This window comes from Lytechinus pictus, chromosome 8 (genome assembly GCF_037042905.1).
Source record: "Lytechinus pictus isolate F3 Inbred chromosome 8, Lp3.0, whole genome shotgun sequence".
Taxonomy (NCBI): domain Eukaryota; kingdom Metazoa; phylum Echinodermata; class Echinoidea; order Temnopleuroida; family Toxopneustidae; genus Lytechinus; species Lytechinus pictus.
In genome coordinates, this window is record NC_087252.1 from 18,817,936 (window position 1) to 18,837,797 (window position 19,862).

Below are 19,862 nucleotides of genomic sequence, written 5' to 3' on the forward strand. Positions count from 1 at the left end.
AACTGATAAGCTCAAATTCAAGAGGTTAAAGGAATTCAAATAAATTATTTTAATTCCCAGTAAGAGCCGAATTGAGCTCAAACAATGCAAAGACAAAGTAGTGATAGTGCTGCCTACAGTACAACACCCACACGTCAGATAGGCAGACGCTATAGTATACGCTATTGCCGTTGGCTGACACCAGACAAAGCTTGGCGTGAAGTTAAGTTAAGGTTAGATCTACGAACAAGTAATATGACAATATGGAAACAAGGAATTTAGCTATGTTCGCGAAAATATTGAATCAAGAGACAATTGGCAGGTAAATCCAGCAAATTGCCGGTAAAAACTGACGAAAATAAAACTCGTTCAGAATTTGCCTTCACGGAGACGATAGCCGGCTCGTGAACGTTACCCCCTGCCTGGAGCTACGGGCCAGACGGAGAGGTGCGCTGCGCTGGTGTTGGTTGGAAACCGCGCGACGTTAGATCTAAAATTAACTAATAAAGAACGATCAAATTACAAAATCAACTTCTACGAGTTCCTACTTAGAACTAATCGTTAGAATAAATCAACGGTCAATCACGATAATCGTATAAAATCAGAATTTTTCAAATTCTAACTCTGATCGACTGTTGTGTTTACAACGAGAATCTCTCGATCAAGTGAAAAAATATAGGAGTCACGTGATCGACAGTGATGACTCAATATTATTCGCCGAGCGGGGCGATCGAGGGTAGATGTCAAATTTTGGTCAAAAGCAATAATCTCTTAAGTCTTGACTTGCAAATCTTGATCTCCAACGCAATGGAAATCACAATCAGCACATGGATGTTATGCAAACAGTGATGATTCAATTTATTTCGAATCAAATCGACATATAAACATGTAACATGAAGAACATAGAGAATAATTTATCTAAGTTATCAAGAAATAAATAGCCTACCGGTTTCTCTGCAAAACTACACAATTTCAAAAAATTATGGAGCCTACACCCAACCAGCCCAAACTACAAATTATTTGATAGGGAAGATAAAATTATTCAGACTTCTCTTTCCCAGTCCCAACGGGTCTGACACTGGTATTGACAGAAGTCTATTCACAGAAATATTTCAGACGTCTATATTTTTTCCAGTCCCAACGGGTCTGACACTGGAATTATTATACAGAAGTCTATTCACACAAATAATTCAGACGTCTATTTTTTCCAGTCCCAACGGGTCTGACACTGGAATAGTTTATAGATGTCTATATATTCACACACAATTCTACCGAGTGCATGGGTGAACAATTAGCAACAATGAGTAACAATAACTTTTAGATTGAATTTAAGACAATGACAATCAGTTATTAAAGAGAAACAATCACAATATCAGAAGTGCTGAATGAAATGCTTTAAAGAAAATTCACAAAATGTGTATTAATTAAAACAATCAAGAGTATATATTTTTCAAGTTACAGGTAAGATCCGGAGCTCAGAAAACCCACCTATTTTTCTAGTAACAGGTAAGATCTGAAGTTCAGACAAACCCACCTCTAACGTACTTGTACCACCGACACAAGTGTAATTTCGAGTTGGGTAATAGTTTGAAGTAAATTCAGATCATTACTAAACTCGGCAACCAGGAGTATTAGAACTTCTAACACTCTTTCTGCCACTCAATGTGTACAGAACTGGCTGTAAAAAACACTTGCCAAATATCGATAGAAAATATATACTGGAAATTTTATAGAAATGTATGAACAACTCTACGCCCTCAAAATATTGGTGCACTGCCCGATATGCAAGAGTATGAAATTCTAGGAAACTTATACCATCTGGAATAATTACTGAGGATCGAGAGAAAATTTCAAGTTCAAATTAACTTTTCCAATCCAATAAATCCACCAAATACTCACACCCGACTTTTCTTTTTTTAGGAAGTGGTGTGGTGTGAATGTTCCGAATTTGAAAGAAAGCTTATAAAGACAATGGCGGACTAAAAATATCCTCGCCTAGATGCAGACTTCGAAGAATTTACCAACAAAAGCAACGAGACGGTAAGCAACGCAAAAATATGCAAGGAACGAAATTCTTGATCGCGAGCCAAACAATAGAAGAGACTCGCGAAGAATGCGATAAGAAATGCAAGTGCAACTAAACAATGTAGGGCGTGTGCACAGAAAATACCACGTGCGTTGCAATGAAAATGCAACGTAGTGGACATGAAATAATTCCCTAGATATGGCAAATATATTTAAAAACCCACTTGTATCAAACAAGAAATGATATCATGTACGGAAAAATGATAAAACTAAAACAAGATGTGTGCGAGATGCATGCGAATCCACGCAATCACGGCACGCAAATTTACAATTCTCGGTAGAGAGCGGAAAACTTCTCACTCACTCTCTGTTCGTTATTCACTTCAAAATCCCTCACAAATCAATGTCATGAGCAGATATGAAATATGAACGGACATGAAATGATGAAAACAAAAATGACAGGCGCACAGGACGATCCGAAAACTCGCAATCGCCAATGTTGTAAAAATGAAAGGTGATGAGGGTTAACGATGTTGTGATGGCACGAGTGGTTAATTAACTGCGATGGCGAGTGGTTATTAATGACAAGTACAACACTGACAAGGGTTACGACTCACGAAACTCACGAATGGGTTAATTACCGACGGTACAAGACACGGACAACAACTAATACTCACCTGACACTTGTACTAAGGATTCCACACGGTAGATAACTAACTCAGGTAACATTGACTTCTATATAGCTAGGTTGCAGACCATGGCGCCGAGTGGGGAGCTACTGGGATGTCCTCACTCGATGGCGTCTCTGGGTCTTCTCTCTCTGGTGTCTGGATCCAATCTCCTTTGCACCAGCTTGTGTACGTGCTGTGCAACGCACACACGTAGCAGGCGTAGGAGCATATAAAGGCTCCTCCAATCAGGAGCGCTCCTCGCATGCACACAGCACACACACAGACTTAATATACATGAACATAGATCAATACATAGACTAATACACAAACTAATACATATAGGGTACTACAGGTACATGGCAAATTTACTACATGTATTACGTACTTCCGATACGCAATGCCGTTTTGAATAACAATTTATAGATAAAAAATATTATTTTACAAATATTAAAAAAAATTACGTAATTATAAAAAATTGATATAATACTGCTAATTATTTATAATCACGTAATAAATTTAAATATTTGTAAAATAATATTTTTTATCTATAAATTGTTATTCAAAACGGCATTGCGTATCAGAAGTACGTAATACATAAGCGGTTCAAGGGTCGTCGCCATTGTTTTTGCGTTGTTTACATGTGGATCGAGGGGTCTACTCGACATCAGTCTGGTAAAAAACCTTAATTTTTTATACTTTTCTAGTAAACATTTTTAAAACCTTCCTTCGCATTAGGCGTAGGAAGGTGTAAAAATCAATAAAATTCATAAATTTAAATTCATTTATGTTTTAAAAGATGGATTTCCTAAGGAAATCCATCTTTGTTTTGGACCGTCGCTTATGAGACTATGGAGAGAGTGTCAAGACGTCAATGATGAAGAAGTATATATCATTATTTTAGGGCTACATCCTTTAGAAGTAGAAATCTCAGGGGCGAAAGTAAGTTTTTTTCGCGGTACAAACACATGAATGAGAATGGGACGCAATCCCTAGCTCCCTCGAGAGTAAGCATTCTTTATTTAGTAAATGAATGACCGTCGTTTCTGGGGATTTATTTAACAATTTCTCACATTTTACTGTATTTGTGAAGCCAACGCAGTTCAGCGGAACAACCAAATACTAGTCTACAGAGACTGAATGTGAAAGTGCCATGGGCGGCTGGCTTGGTCTAGCAAGCGCGCGAGTCGGGATCTCTGTCATGTCTTGGAAGGTTAACCGTTAGTTACTTAGGACAATCGCCAATATGGACATTCCTTTTGATAAAGAAATTAGTTGTATTATCAGAGTTTATGGAATTTACCTGGCATTTCTCAATCTGCATGCAGCTTCATCTTCACAACTTTCCTCCAGCTCCAGTGCTCCACGCAATCGCCAGTGCAGCAAGGACACGAATACCTTGTCCCACGCCTTCACTTCTGTGTAAGTTGTCAAAAAACATCTTGGCGACTTTGCTCTCTTTACTCGCTTCCACGCTGATCCACTTGGCATGCTTGGCCGCACACTCTCTACATTTCCGATGATATTTTTCCTCTAAATTATACAAATTTACTCCTAGTGGTTATTACATGAATGGAACAAAAAATTGATTCCATGGACTCGAAATCCTCCGGAGCACTAGCTGCCACTGGAATCGGTGTCAGACGATGCTATCTGCGAGCGTGCGCCGGGTCGGAGGTTCGTGCGTATGAAACAAAGAACGTGATTAGTTGTAAGCTAGTCAGTCCGCAAATCACGCTATGAGTGCTGTATTGTGATTGGTTATTTTCACCGAGGAAATGAGAAAATCTCGGCAGTTTTTGTATGATATTTTTCATTTTTTCAGAAAACGTGCAATTTTTGTCTCTGACGAGTTCGACATATGATTTTAGAATTATTTTTTACACATGTCGACAAAGTTGTAGGTAGATACAAAATTTGAGGCACGAAACGGAAGAAAAAAGCACCTCGGCCCGCGGTCTACTACGTGTAAACAGAAAGCCGATTCTGCATCGGCAATTGGCGCGCATTTCATTTACTTTACCATTATGACGTACTTCAAAGCGCACAGATCCAGCGTTGTCTTTATTATGACGTATATTGTCGGTGCGCGTATCATTTCAGGTTTTTACCACGCGAGCCAATTCTGCACCGTGAGCTGTAACAGCGTGTAAACGCGGTGCGAGATAAACCAAATTGTTACATAAATCACTTACAGTAGAGATATCATACTTCAGCTTACTTGGCTATCAAATCATTCATAATTGTCTAGGAAGTATAAATAGATGATTGTCTTCACAATCGATGAATCATGAAAGAGCACAGGAAACATAAGAAACATACAACTTAATAAAAATGTTGCTACTATTGGCTTCCCATAATTAAACCACAACTTTTAACCTGAGTTTAAGTTAGACCCGACTTCAGAATACGGCCCGGTATGTGTAAAGTATCATTCCTGACTGAGGTACGTTTCATACCCGCCCTTATATCATCCCGAGGCTTGGCCGAGGGGTAATAGAAGGACTGGTGTGAAAAGCACCGAGGGAGTGATGATTTTCACTGTCATCCGAATACAGAGCAATCCATATTTGATTTATATACCTCATAGATAATAACATAATTCTATCCCCAATCGATTAAATTTCAGGTCCACTAGTATAACTTTAATCTCAATTGGATTTCCTAAATTTAAACGAGCTGCAGTATTGGGATTGCTCTGCTGCATGCTGGCCAGGATAACCGATAAATCTAGTTGGCTAGCCAGCGAGAGGTTGGCAGCGCGTACATGACCGAGCAGCAGAAGCGCAGCCAGTTAGCTGCCACCAACGAACGTAGAGGGCAGCAGCACACAAGCGTGTTGCTATTAGGAAGGTCCACTCGATACGCGCATACAGATGAAGTGGCAAACAATTTGGTAGTCATGCCAACGAAACCATGATCCGATACAATACACTCACGGAGTGACAGCAAAATAGAGGTAAACTTATAGGCCCGAATTCACAAAGGTCGACTAAAGTTATACCCGGGGTATAAAACGCGTCATTTGACGTCATTTTAATCCATGAACTAAAGTTTGCACCTAGGGGCTAACTTTTGAGATTCACAAAGGTGGACTAAAGTTATACCGGGGTATAAAACGCGTCATTTGACGTCACGATTTAGTCAGCTCTTTGAGGTGGACTAAATCGGTGGATTAAAGTTAGTCCACCGTTTTAACCAATCAGAGAGCAGCGTTGCGATTGCGGAAAAGTTTGCCGTAAGAAAAAAGTTTTTTTGGACGGAGACGAGATTTGGTGTGATCGGCTTATCTAAAGCTAAAAATTTCACGACTTCAACCGAGATTGTAAGTAAATGACGGAGCCTTCAGTTCCATCAGTAAATATTGTTGATAGCTTTAACTTTCCAAAAAGTATACTCGAAAACTTGAAATGGTATCAGGTCCACTAGTATAACTTTAATCTCAATTGGATTTCCTAAATTTAAACGAGCTGCAGTAAAGTTCGACAACATGCTCTCGTAGGTGACACACGCGTATTTTTGAGCTCCCGAACATTGTACCGCTTTAAAGATATGAAATAGATCTGAGATGAGCAACAGGTCCTACAACCTTAGACACCCACCAAGACTTCATCATCACCAGAAAGTGACCAAGAAAGCGAAGAAAAAAATGGATTCTACATCGAATTCTGCTTCAGAAAAAGTACTTGAACCTCAAATTCTTCATACCAATGAGGGTGCCTTAACGCAACTACACGCAAACGCCGACGACCTTGGCGGGAATAGTCACATGACCGCAGATCCCGCGATCCCGCCCAATTCGGATCAACATAAGCAAAGCGACTCAACTGGGAGCAATCTTATCACCGAAATGAAGGGATTATTCGCCAAACTTTCTGCCGATATGAGCCAACGCTTCGATTCTGTTTCGGCTGACATTGCTGAGTCTAGGAAGGCGATTGAGGGGCTGAGAGAGTCGGTAGACTTCAATTCGGGTAGGATTGATCAAGTAGAAAAAGAAAAATTGCCTAGGTTGAAAGAGGAGATTGATTCAAAAACTAAACTATTGGAGGAAAAGATAACTCTCTTAGAAATTCACGAAAGAAAGCAAAATCTTTTGGTGTATGGAGTCGGGGAGCGGGGCATTAATGAGAATGTGTATGAAACTGTTTATGACATCTTTGTTCATTTTATGAAAATCTCGAGAACTGAAGCTGTCCGGATTCCCCTCGTAAATGCACATCGTCTGCCTGCCCCCCAACGAGCTAGTAACCAGCCCACGATTCGACCAATTATCATACGATTCGTCAGAATGGCGGATCGCGATCGCTTATTGAACGCGTTTGAGCAGTCTTCAAGGCAACGCCCCAAGCAGGCTGATGACATGCCTTCTACGAGCCAGGACTCTACTCGAAACATCCCCCAGGCCGCGACCACGCCAGGGACGTCCGATCAGATGACCACGCCCGATGAACAATTCGCACGTGTCACCATCAGAACGGATCTCCCACCCGCCATGAAAAGGGAACGCGGACGCCTCGCTGCAGCTGCATTCAAGCTCCGCAGAGAGGAACGTTTGTCTACAAGAATCCGCATAAACGGAACGAAGATTTTCCTTCAAACGAGGCAACCAGCATCTGGGACATCGACTAGACCCGGAAAGTGGACCAACTTCGAAGTTAAGTAATCTTGTCTTTAATAATCGTGTAATAACTTCTTCACAAATTATTTTCGAAGAATTTCCAGTTTTATATGCCAAACTTTAAACTGCTAAAAATTATTGAAGTTTCTTCACAAATTATTTCGAAGAAATTCCGTTTTATACTGTATGCCGAACTAGTATACCAACCTGATCAAAGTTATCGAAATCATAAACAGAACACTGGATTTTCAGATCATTATAATGTATTCACTTCTCAGGATTTATAAATTACCTTTTTCAAATTTGATGAAATGACAACCGATCTGAGAGTGTTTGAGTGTCATGTTTTTATATAGGCCTACCAATGTTTCATTTGCTGTACATTCACATTATTATCTACATGGAATTGCAAATGGCCACGATCCCCGAGGAACGCGGACGTCTATCTTGCTGCAGCTGCATTCAAGCTCCACAGCGAGGAAAATCTGTCTACAGGAATCCGCATAAACAGAACGAAGAGATTTCCTTCAAACATGGCAACCACTGCATCTGAACATTGACAAGACCTGGGAAGTGGAAAAACTGTGAAGTCAAGTAATCTGTCTATCATACATAATTTCTCCACAAATTATTTTCGAAGAAATCTCAGTTTTAAATGCCGAACTATTATATTGAACTGGTCAAAACTGTTGAAATCATGAACAGATCAATATAAAAATGTTCAGGTCATTATAATATATTATCTTTTTCAGGATTTCTGAATTACTCTATTCGAAATTCGATGAATTGCCAACATGTAATTCTACCAATGTTTCCATTTGCAGTTCAATTTTACTTTATATTCTATACATGGGATCACAAATTGTCATGATTTAAGTATTCAATGATGCAGTTTATATGTTTTTTTTTTTCAACTATGAGTTGTGTTAATATTTGTTGATCATTCCAATTGACATTCTATGCATGGTCATTTGTTTTCATTTTTTTTATATTTATTTTGTTTCATTTGTTTCCATATGTGTTCAAATACGTCGTGTTAATGCCATTGTTAATGCATGTATCCTAGATATCTTGAAAAGGTTTTGCTTTCCCCGTATTTAGGCAAAAATAAGATTATTATTTGGTTGTTGTCCTCAACCGACCGACCCTCTGAAAATGGAACTATGAAATATAGCTTTAAAAAACTACTTTGGAAGGTTTTTGACAGTTATTTCTGCCACCCCCCCCCCCAAAAAAAAAGGTTTAAAAATAATAAATATTTTACGAAATTAATTTTTTTCCGACCAAAAATTGCAAATCATTCTCAAATAAAAACCTTTTTTCCGACTAAAAATTCCACTCATTGGACAACCAAAAAATTGTTCTTATTTCGATTAATTTCGTTGTTTGTTTATTTTCAGTTCATGCAAACAAGGTTCCTCGGTTGAACTCTTTTCGCAAAATGAAATTTTAATAAAGATTTGCCGACCTTTGCGGCATACTTTATTTTAGATCCAAAATGTTCTATTACGCTCTTCCTGAATTGATGACGGGTGAAGGAATTGATCTTGTCATTGTTTGCATGTGCAAACCTTTTGATCAGCTTTTCACTGCTCGCAGTGAAAATACTCAAGCTGAATACAAATACTCAAGCAATGACCGTTTGTTAATTCATCCTTTTGGCCTGTTCAAGGTCTAATGATGAGGTCGTACTGAATTATTCTTTCGTTTTTGTTTTTCTCTTCCCACACGTGCTATTACGTAACATTCATTCTCGTTGCATAGAATGACTTCGTAAGTGGTATGCGTTTTGTTGTGCATTTGTTTATTTTGATTAGTTTAATTCTTTGTATGTGTCTGTTACGTTTGTGAATATCCCTTTATTATGGCATGCTCATATACACAGATTTGCTAGGCATTGTGGAACATTTAATGCAATTTATTCTCATGTAGGTACGGTTCTTCTTAAATTGATGGCTAGGCAAAGGAGTCTGGCTGCACTTCATGATTTCTTACGATTAAAACTCTTTTGTTTGGCTCTTCGGCTCGTCGTATTTTATTTTTATTCTCATGAGTGTTCCGGAATGGTTGGCATCTCCGGTGCAAACGATCAGGGAGACAAAATTGAATACCTTACTGATTTACCAAGGCAATGACCGTTACCTTACCTTTTGATAATTCATGTTCTATCACAGCTCTAATGACAAGCTTCATAAATGTTGGCAAGTATTCATTATATCGCCACGCCTACTTAATGAAGTATAATTATTGATGTATTTACTCCTATACTCTGAAAGATGTATGAACCTCCCTATATGCATCTATGTATTTGTATTTTTTTATTTGTTCGCTTATTTATTTATTTCCATCTATTTTCATTTCTTCGTGGCATGCTAAATGCATCTGTTGTATGGCAGATATGTTGGCCATTACGGAATACTTAATTAGATTTTCATCTAGGTCGCACAAATTAAATGTATTCGTCCTTTATGGATGGCGTAATTGTTTTTTTTTTTAATTTTTTATTTGTTTTATAATTCCGATGATTAGTCACTTTTCTATTTCAGTTATTATATGAGCCATGCTTTTGCACTAATTTGATTGAAAAAAAACCCACAAAAATATAAATTTAGCGGGTTGCGTTCTCTTAAGACACTCAGTTTTACTTAGCTGTTTGAAATTATCTTAACCATCCTTATCCTTTTTTTTTCTGTTGATTTCTTTTATAAACAAATCTCGTTTTCAATAAAAAAAAAATAGAAGAAAACTATCTTTAACAGATCAAATCATTCTTAGATATTTTTTTTTCGACAGTTCTTAGTTATCGTGATCATTTTTCCAATAATTGTTTGCATGTTATAAAAAAATTAACTTTGTTCTTGTTCTGTTCTTATGTTCGTAAGAGTCAGTTGATATGAGTATATTGATATTGTATATATTGTAGTTAGTGCAAAGTTGTCATATAATTGTTTCACTATGACGTTGAAGAAGATACAATTTTGTTTTTCCCCTTTCACTTGCAATCTCCTCTCTCTCTCCCCTTCCTTTGTTTCCTACATTAAGTATTAATTCATAATGTGTTTCCTTTACATCAACAAAAATCTCAATTTTTTTTTCTATCTGCTTTATTGAAAATCTATTTCTTAAACTTTGTTTACTACCAGGGAGCTCAAATTTCGTGTTTTTTGTAATGATGTATTACGATTTCTCATACCTGAGTCATGTGTTTTTCAATCCTGCGAAGATTTTTTTTAATTCATATGTTTTTGTAAATGTTATGTGTTTGTATTTCGTTTGTATCTGTTCACATTTACATGTTTTGTTTCGTCTTACCTTTTTCTTTCATACCCTCGCCGGAATAGTAGGTTTATACTCTGAATCACCTCTCCAGGATACTGTGCTTTATCATATTTATTGTATTTTCTACCCGTCACAAAACGCTCGTATTATCAATGGTTTAAATGGATACATTACATAATCATTTAGCGTTTAATTCTCTTCCAGATGATCGATACGACGATGCTATAGCCAATTCCTTAACTGAGTATATTTCTAACGAGCAATTTAAAAACATTTTGTGCAATAATAACGATAAAAATACATTTTCTTTATTTCATTTGAATATTAGAAGCATTAATAGACACTTTGATGATTTTCAATTGCTCTTAGATAATTCATCTCAATGTCTTCCCTCTGTAATTGGGCTCACTGAGACTTGGTTGTCCACGAATCCTAACCCACCTTTTGCCTTATATGAACACGATTTTATTTTCAATAGTCGGATAGAAAAGTCTGGGGGCGGTGTTGGCCTATACGTTTCAAAAAAATATTCTTTCAATATTTGCAAGGATGTTACTATAATGAATGATATCTTAGAATCCCTTTTTATTGAAATCCAATTGCCAGGCCGGAGAAATATGATAATTGGTGTAATTTACCGCCCTCCAAATAGCAATAACATTGACTTCCTGTCATCCCTCAGGAATATTTTGCATAATCCAGTAATGAATAATAAAGATTGTTGTATAATGGGCGACTTCAATATCAACTTACTAAAATATAATAATGAAAGTTCATGTCATGATTTTTTAGAAACATTTTTATCAAATTCATTCTTTCCTCTTGTTACTAAGCCAACTCGTGTCACTAATGTATCGGCAACATTGATTGATAATATATTCAGTAACATTATTCCGCATCCCAATTCATATGTCATACTGTCTGATATATCTGATCATTACCCAATTTTCTCTCAGTTTACTCTTTCTAATTTAGGTAGTGGTGGACAGCCTCCCAAATTAAGACGTCAAGCTTCCCCTGAAAACATAGCTAGACTTGGAGCGAGTTTAGAGCACGTAGACTGGTCAAATGTCTACAACACTGATAATGTTAATAGTTCGTACAACATATTTTTAGATGTTCTGAATAAAGAACTAGATGCGTGTATTCCCCTTCAAAAATGTCAAGCAAATTATAAAATTACTCCTAGACTTCCCTGGATATCGAAATCTCTTTTAAAGTGTATAAATAAAAAGAATAAATTGTACTACAAATACAAATCCGAATTTACAGATAGAACAAAACAAAAATATACTTCATATAAGAATGCTTTAACCAGAATTTTGCGTTTTGAAAAGAAGAAATATTTTACAAGTCGCTTAGAGTTGTATAAACGCGACATGCAGAATACCTGGAAAGTCCTCAAACAAGCTATGAATTTAACCAAAAACAAAAATGAAATTACTAAGATAAAAAGAGATAATGATGTAATCGATAATCCCAACCTAATTGCTAACCTGTTTAATACACATTTTTCCTTAATTGGTGAGAAGTTAGCACAAAAAATACCTACATCAAATAAATCTTTTAGAGATTTTTTAAATCCTCCAAATTCAAGCTCTATTTTCTTTGTTCCAACTCACAGGAATGAGGTAATGGATATTGTTTCTCATTTAAATAACAAAAAGAGTTCTGGTTTTGATAGTATCAACAATGTTATATTAAAGGGGATAATACCTTTTATTGTTGATCCACTCGTACATATATTTAATTTGTCTTTTTTAGATGGGATAGTGCCAAATACGATGAAGATAGCAAAGGTCGTTCCATTGTTTAAAAAAGGCGACAATCAAGATGTGAACAATTATCGCCCTATATCTTTATTGTCATCCCTCTCAAAAGTTTTAGAAAAATTGATATATAAAAGAACAATTGCTTTTTTAAAAGATCATGATATTTTTTGTGATAATCAATATGGGTTTAGAGCAAAACATAGTACAAATCATGCGTTATTATCACTTGTTGAAAAGGTAGCCCATGCTCTCGATTCATCTTATCATATGGTTGGAATACTCCTGGACTTCTCCAAGGCCTTCGACACTATCAACCACAATATTTTACTTCATAAACTTTCACATTATGGTATACGTGGGAAGGCTTTGGAGTGGTTCAGGAGTTATCTTTCCAATAGAAAACAATATATTTTTCTGAATGGCTGTTCCTCTGAATTGCGGGATATTACTTGTGGTGTCCCTCAAGGGAGTTTGTTAGGCCCTCTATTGTTTATTATCTATATCAACGATTTTTATAGATCATCAGATATGGCATCTTTTATATTATTTGCTGACGATACAAACTTGTTTTTCTCTCATTCAAATCCAAACACCCTTGTTGAAATTGTGAATACTGAACTAAAAAACATTACTCAGTGGATTCGAGCAAATAGATTATCTCTAAATTTAGAAAAGACCAAATATATCCTTTTTAGTAATTCAATTGATGCCTTACCAGCTGATATAGTTTTTGATGACACTCCCTTAGAAAAGGTATTATATTCTAAGTTTCTTGGTGTAATAATTGACAATAAGCTTTCATGGAAGATTCATATCGATAATATTTCTAAAAAGATTTCACGCAACATAGGTATACTAAATAGAATAAAGATCCAACTTCCACCTTCTGCCTTACTAACATTATATTTTTCTCTAACATTACCGTATTTGAATTACGGCTTACTTGCTTGGGGCAACGCTCACCAAACTATCTTAGACAAACTTTTATTGTTGCAAAAAAGAGCGGTTAGAATTATTAATCAAGTAGATTTTCGTGCTCATACTGATCCATTTTTCTATGATAGTAGTATTCTGAAAGTAAAAGATTTATATCTGCTTCAATTAGGTCAATTTATGTTTAAGTATACTAACGATTTGTTGCCAAATTCTTTCGATAATATGTTTTTAAGAAATCGCGCAATTCATTATTACCCAACGAGACGATCAGAAGAGTTTCATTTGCCTTTGCTTAGAACTCTCTTCGCTAAAAATACGTTTATATATGAAGGTCCAAACCTCTGGAATTCTTTTTCTGATTACTTAAAAAATTCTCCTTCTTTATATGTATTTAAAAAAAGATTGAAATTATCGTTACTCTTAAAATACAAAGATTAAGTTATTGTTCCTGCTACGCGCGCACCCATACATTATCTGTCCTGATCATCTGAATGATTTTGCATTATCACTCTTGCTTTCTTTTATTATTTATTCCATACGCGCAGTGTTACCTTATTTAAATATTTAAATTTTAAAATGTTTTATCTGATGCTATGACAATTTTGTTTCGACAGTAATTCTTCAGGGTATGAAATATTTAATTTTCGTTTAAGTTTTGTGCTATAATTTTTTGTTCTTGTTATATGTTTGTGTTTTGTAATTTTGTCTGTCCCATATTCTATTTTACATGTCCGTCTTCGCAGGATTATAGTTACTATAGCATAATAATTGCTATTATAAATATTGTCACCGTTATCATTATTTTTTTTTCTTTTTTTACAAAATCAAGTATTTTCCAACCAACAAATTTGTTTTTATTTTTTGTTAATGTTGTATAAATAAAAAATGTTATTTCACTGGGTCCTAAGCAATACAAGCTTTGCTTTTAATTTAGGTTCCCCCACTTTTGTTATCTTTTTTGACAAATTACTGTTAATTTTTCGATTTTGTGTAACTATTTCTTGATTGATATGTATTATTGTCATATATGATTTGTTATTGTAAACGAAAGTGGAAAAATAAATTCAAATCAAATCAAATCAAATCTGAATCATTGTTATCGTCGCGTCTCTAAGGTGCTCAGTCCCAGCCATGTACTTTTGTGTGCGTTCATATCTATGAGCAGTGCAGTGCAGTGCGAGACGCAATTAGCGTACACTACACAGGCAAGGTAGGCGTGATTGAAATGAAAGGCCGATACTAGTTATGCCAGGCAGTGATTTTGAGTGATTCTCGATTTCGTGTGATTCTCATGAAATTTTTGTTGTCTACGATACCCCTGCCAACACAATCTACTGTGCATCTAATTTTGTCTAAAGACTAAAGCAAGGCCAAGGCAAGGCCAGGACTCCTGGCAGGATAGCAGCAATACAAATAAATTTTTTTTTTTAACACTAACGTTACAAATACAGAGCCGGTATAGACATTCTACTCTGGGCTGGCTTTGCCTTGGCTTAAATAGATGGTCAAGCTATGAAGCTTACCTGGTAGCCATGTTAGAGTTAGTCCTACAACATCGTTGGAGTAAACAAAAATATTATAATAAGGGTCACCTCTAAGACTAAGGCTAAGCCCTGATTAAATTATTTTTGGAAAAAAAAAAATTGTGTTCCACTCACCGCTGTTTACTCCAACAGCAATAAATGAGCTGATTTTACTTTTACTAAAACTAAGTTTTACTGACCTTCGGCATCGCATTTGCGATCACTTATAGATTTACGGTGTCGTCAAAACATTAAAAAATAATGAAAATCCTAGGCCTAATTAACAATCTGAGTAGATCTAACTGAGGTCTAACTTTGAAAATTCTCTCTTTTGGGGGTTATTTTCTCTACCCCACCCTCTTTGTTTCAAGTATTTTTTTTTCACAAGGTGTCCTTCAAAAGTTAAATTCACATGAGACAACAGACAAGTGCATTTGATCTTTAGTCCTCTACATTTGTAGTAGACCGATAAATAGGTTTATTTCTGTCAGGGATATGCTCCCCTGATACTTCATGTGGCTCCGCAGCATCCCCTCCCACCAAAAAAAAAATCAGAAAATGTTACAATACTCCTCTGAAACAGCGGATTTTATCAATCTACATTTGTAGCTGCTTTATTATTTTTTTTTATATACTTTGACATTGCAGTATGATTGATGAATAAATATTTTTTTCATTATTTTTTTTTCTTCCATATCAGCAACAGACCATACATACTCGGCAGATTGTGATCAATCAAGACAAGGCAAACATGGCTCACAATTTTGAACTGCTGTGCCGTCTTGCAAGAGAGTGAGGTATGCCTTATCAATTCATATTTAAAAAAAATTAAATGTCATTAAAATTGCCTTTTTGAATAAAATATTATTTCCGGGATTTGAATACATCATGTAATTGTAAATGTATCATGTGACATATATGTTACTTTTTCATTCTTGTCATAGTAATTGACATTGTCAGTCTGATGAATGCCGGGGGGGGGGTAAAAAAAAGGTTTAATGATACTGTGATGAAGATTCATGAAAATATGTTATTCGAAAGTCACTCGCAAGCAATAACCTCTATTTGTGTAAACAAAGTTCCATAAAATTAGTGCCTTGTCTTCATTATTAAAGCCAATTGAAAGTGATTCACTTAATCAGTTTTCATAAAAGCATCTCTAAGACGTGCATGGTTTTATCAATGATGATGATCAGCAACAATTGGCAGGTTTTTTTTCTTCACTTTTACAAGTAGGTAAATAGAAAAGCTACTCATGTCAATTAGAATTTTCATCCTATGTTTTTTTAAGGATTTCTGTATAATCTTTCACATTCTGTTCCTCATTTTAAACACTTTTGAATTAAATGAAATTCAAAGAGTAAATTGCCCGTTCATGGTGACTCTTCAACACAATCAACCAACTTTCAACATCTTTCCATGCAGATTCAGCAACACATAGAAAGACCACAGCATGGATTAAGAGACAGGAAGAATCCATTTGAATACTACGAGGGTGAACCTCTCAGAGTGGTGTACCAACAGAGAGGACCACACATTGCCTGTCATGTTACAGGTTTTGACAGGACTTTTTATGCCATTGGTGAGTTTTCATGTGCGAACTATAAAGCAGAAGGTAATTGGGGGGGGGGGGGTCAAATTATGTTCTATGAAAGTGATTCTCCAGGCCAAAAATAATGAGATTTCGATAAAGAACTAGCAAAAACCATCAATATTGGATGGAGAATTATGAATTGATTCAGTTTTAAAGTTTTACATTACTTGGGGGAAACAGTTCTGTGTATCTCATATGCAATATTCATATCCCCACTTGTTCTCTAGTGATCTGAAATTATAATCATTAATTTTTTTCCTCCAGGAATGTAAAAATTGGGTTGACTGCTGATTATATATTTAAGATAGTTATTGCGAGTTCAGAATAATGTAAGGATCAAGGATTGGAAGTATCTAGTCATGAAAATTAAGTTTTATGTTTTGCTTAGCATGCAGATTTTCCATCGAGTAATTGTCGCCAGAGCAAATATCATGGAACCCTTGTACATCCATGTGTGGAAAATGTGTGGATGTGACATCATCAGGCTACTTCTTCCATATTCATGATAACATGTACATGTTTTACAGAAATAATTAATGCAAAACCTAATATTCATTATTAATCATCCAAATTGTATGATTTTTGTTTCTGCTTTCAGCCAGGAGAACTAGTAACCCCTTACATGGGAGGGGGAGTGTTGGGGGTATTTCACAGAAAGGTTTTTTCGGAATGAAACATGTAACCCTTTGGGTTGGAAATAGGTGGGGATTTTATTTTTCTCTCATTTTTTACAATGTAGCAACATTTTTTAATACAAATATGTCATATTCAAGTGGGAAATTATCATGAAGGATGATTTATAACCACCCAAAAAGAAATATTGGTATGTCATTTCAGCTAGAGAGATATTCTCCATTTTGCATGGATAGTTATTGCAGTCGAGTTTTTTTTTATGAATCTAAGAAAAATCTCTTTAAGCAGTTCCAGTGCATGATAAACATCAGGTCATAACAGGAGCACAATGTTTGCAAACGTAAATGGTAAAGTACCAATTGGCTTTCATATCAATAAACCAATTACATAACATCACTTATCATTCGATAACTAAAGGTACCTTTTAGAAGATGTAAGCAGACGAAGGAACTATATCACAGTCATCCGTGTGCAGAATCATCAAAGATTTTTCTGAGGCAATAGCAAGGAGTAATAGTTAATGAAGTTTCCAATGACAAGAAATTCAAACCACCCAGCGACAATTTGATGATTGCTACAGGTTTCCAAGAGTCATAGGTGCTATCGATTGGGGCCAATCCGGGCCATGTCTACATCAGGAGTCCTGATGGGGAACAAGCCCTGTACTTAGCAGGAAGAACAGGTCTTCTGTAAATGTATAGGTTGGTATACTCAATCAGTTTTCAATGTGATATTCTCTGTATTCAACACCTACTAGAGGTATGTGATAATGAAGAAAAAATATATTGGCCCCTACTACATGTCTTTTACTGTCTTTTATCAAGTTTCAATCTTGTTGTTGGTCAAATTTTTTTGTAATTTTAAACTCTTAATATGTGAAATAAGACAATTTTAAAGATTTCACTGAAGAAAAAAAAATAGATAATCTGCTAACTTTCCTATTGCAGGAGAAATGAAAAATATAAAAAATGCATTTTGCTTATTCAGGTAAAGGAGGTATTAATTGCTTGATCAATGAAGATATATTTCCAGAAAGAATACCAAAGAGAACATTTTCTAATATTCATTTTGTTTTGATCCTTATTGCAGGTATCAGTTGCTCCCCTCTTTGATGAATTCCTGCCTGCATTATGTTGTCAATAGAAAAGGACGGTGTGCTACGGGTATTAAGCATTCAATTGGATTATCTGTGCATGAAAGTGGACACTTGTGATAAAAAATATGGTAGCTTGGTTGATAGGATGTATTCATGCATTCTGATTTATCATTAGTGATCAAATGACCATCTTGCTTTTTAAAACCCAAATTCACAACATTTTTCTTGTTTGACAAAAGGTTTGGGACGTGAATTCCAGGATATAAATGACACATGTGATGGGCTAATGTATAAGCAGGGACACGAGAGGTATAAGCAACATTTTTTTTGCTTAATTAAGTTTGGCATGAGATGGACTTGGTCTTTTTTATGATTCAAGTCTATTTTATACCAATTTTGTTTTAATCAACAATCAATGTTTTAAGTCTCATGATTTCAATTTCAAAACCTTTTTGTTAATTAAACAGTCATTTTTCTTAGCATATGCATCTTCTTAATTTATCAAATTTAAATTATAAAATATCATTTTTGCTGAATATCCTTTTTTTCACCTATTTTCATAGGCCCTAAGATACATTTCTGCAGTAAGCACTATAAATACATTGCAAGCTATTATCATTTGTTTGATATTACTATTTTATAGAATCATCTTTTAATTTCTTTCAGAAAGGTATTTGACAAATCACTTGTGATATCCATGCTTTAGCTGTAGAGTTTAAAATCTACATTAAACTTTATTTAATCCGTTGTTTATCTATTTTCATTCAGAGTTTCTGAAAACGTAAACATATCATTCGCATCATTATGTAAAGAATTTCAATCTACCTTAAAAAGTAATGCACTAAATAAACTGCTCTGTCTACTACACATGTACATATAAGTTTTGATTTTAAAGGTCAAGTCCTCCCCAGAAAAAAATTCGATTTGAATTAATAGAAAAATAATCAACCAAGCATAATGCTGAAAATTTCATCAAAATCCGCGTCGGTTGTAAGATAGGAACGTTATGACATTTTTAAGTTTGGCTTTTTTTTCTTCACAACACAGTTATATGCACAGATCAGTGACATGCAAATGAGACAGTCAATGATGTCCACATGTTCGGGGGGGGGGGCTAATCTTGGTCTCACTTGACAATGAAGAGAAAATTTGAATATTTCATCTCGTAGAATAAAAATAAATAGTTTGCATGCCGACTGGGATGTACATATAAGTTTGTAGTCAAGCAAAACTTTAAAAATGTCATAACTTCATATCTTTACATCAGATTTTGATGACATTTTCAGTGTTACGCTTGTTGTGTTTTTATCTTTTTATTCAAATCAACTTTGTGGGGGTGGACTTGTCCTTTTATATCGTTTTCAAGTAATTGTGTCAGGAGAAAACAAAAATGAAATTCTTTTATCAATTCTGTCCATATGCTGCATGGTTCATCGTTCTTGCAGGAGGCAAAAAATAAATTTATATAAGAAAGTCTTATTTTATTTACTTTCAGATAAAAATTGTGCTAAGGAGAGATTAAGGTTATGTGTAAGACAGGGGTGGTGGTAATGGTATGTTGGTTAAGGTTGTGTATGAAGAAAGTCAAGTGATTGCTTGCTTGTGCAGGAGGATATACTTCAATAAACTTGTTGTAAGGCATAATGCAAAATTATTTATAATAGAACTTAATTGAGAGAAAAGTATTTGGCACGTTAAGATGCACAATAATGTACATGTCATTGAAGCAAATGAGA

The 19,862-nt window shown here is 35.4% G+C and overlaps 1 long non-coding RNA gene across 1 annotated transcript; it reads left to right on the forward strand.

The window, feature by feature from the left end:
- The first annotated feature begins 5,921 nt into the window (after positions 1-5,921).
- Positions 5,922-16,299, forward strand: LOC135154885 (uncharacterized). The gene is made up of 3 exons (XR_010294299.1): positions 5,922-5,997; positions 15,504-15,600; positions 16,229-16,299. It is a non-coding gene; the product is annotated as an uncharacterized LOC135154885 (long non-coding RNA).
- Positions 16,300-19,862: the final 3,563 nt, after the last annotated feature.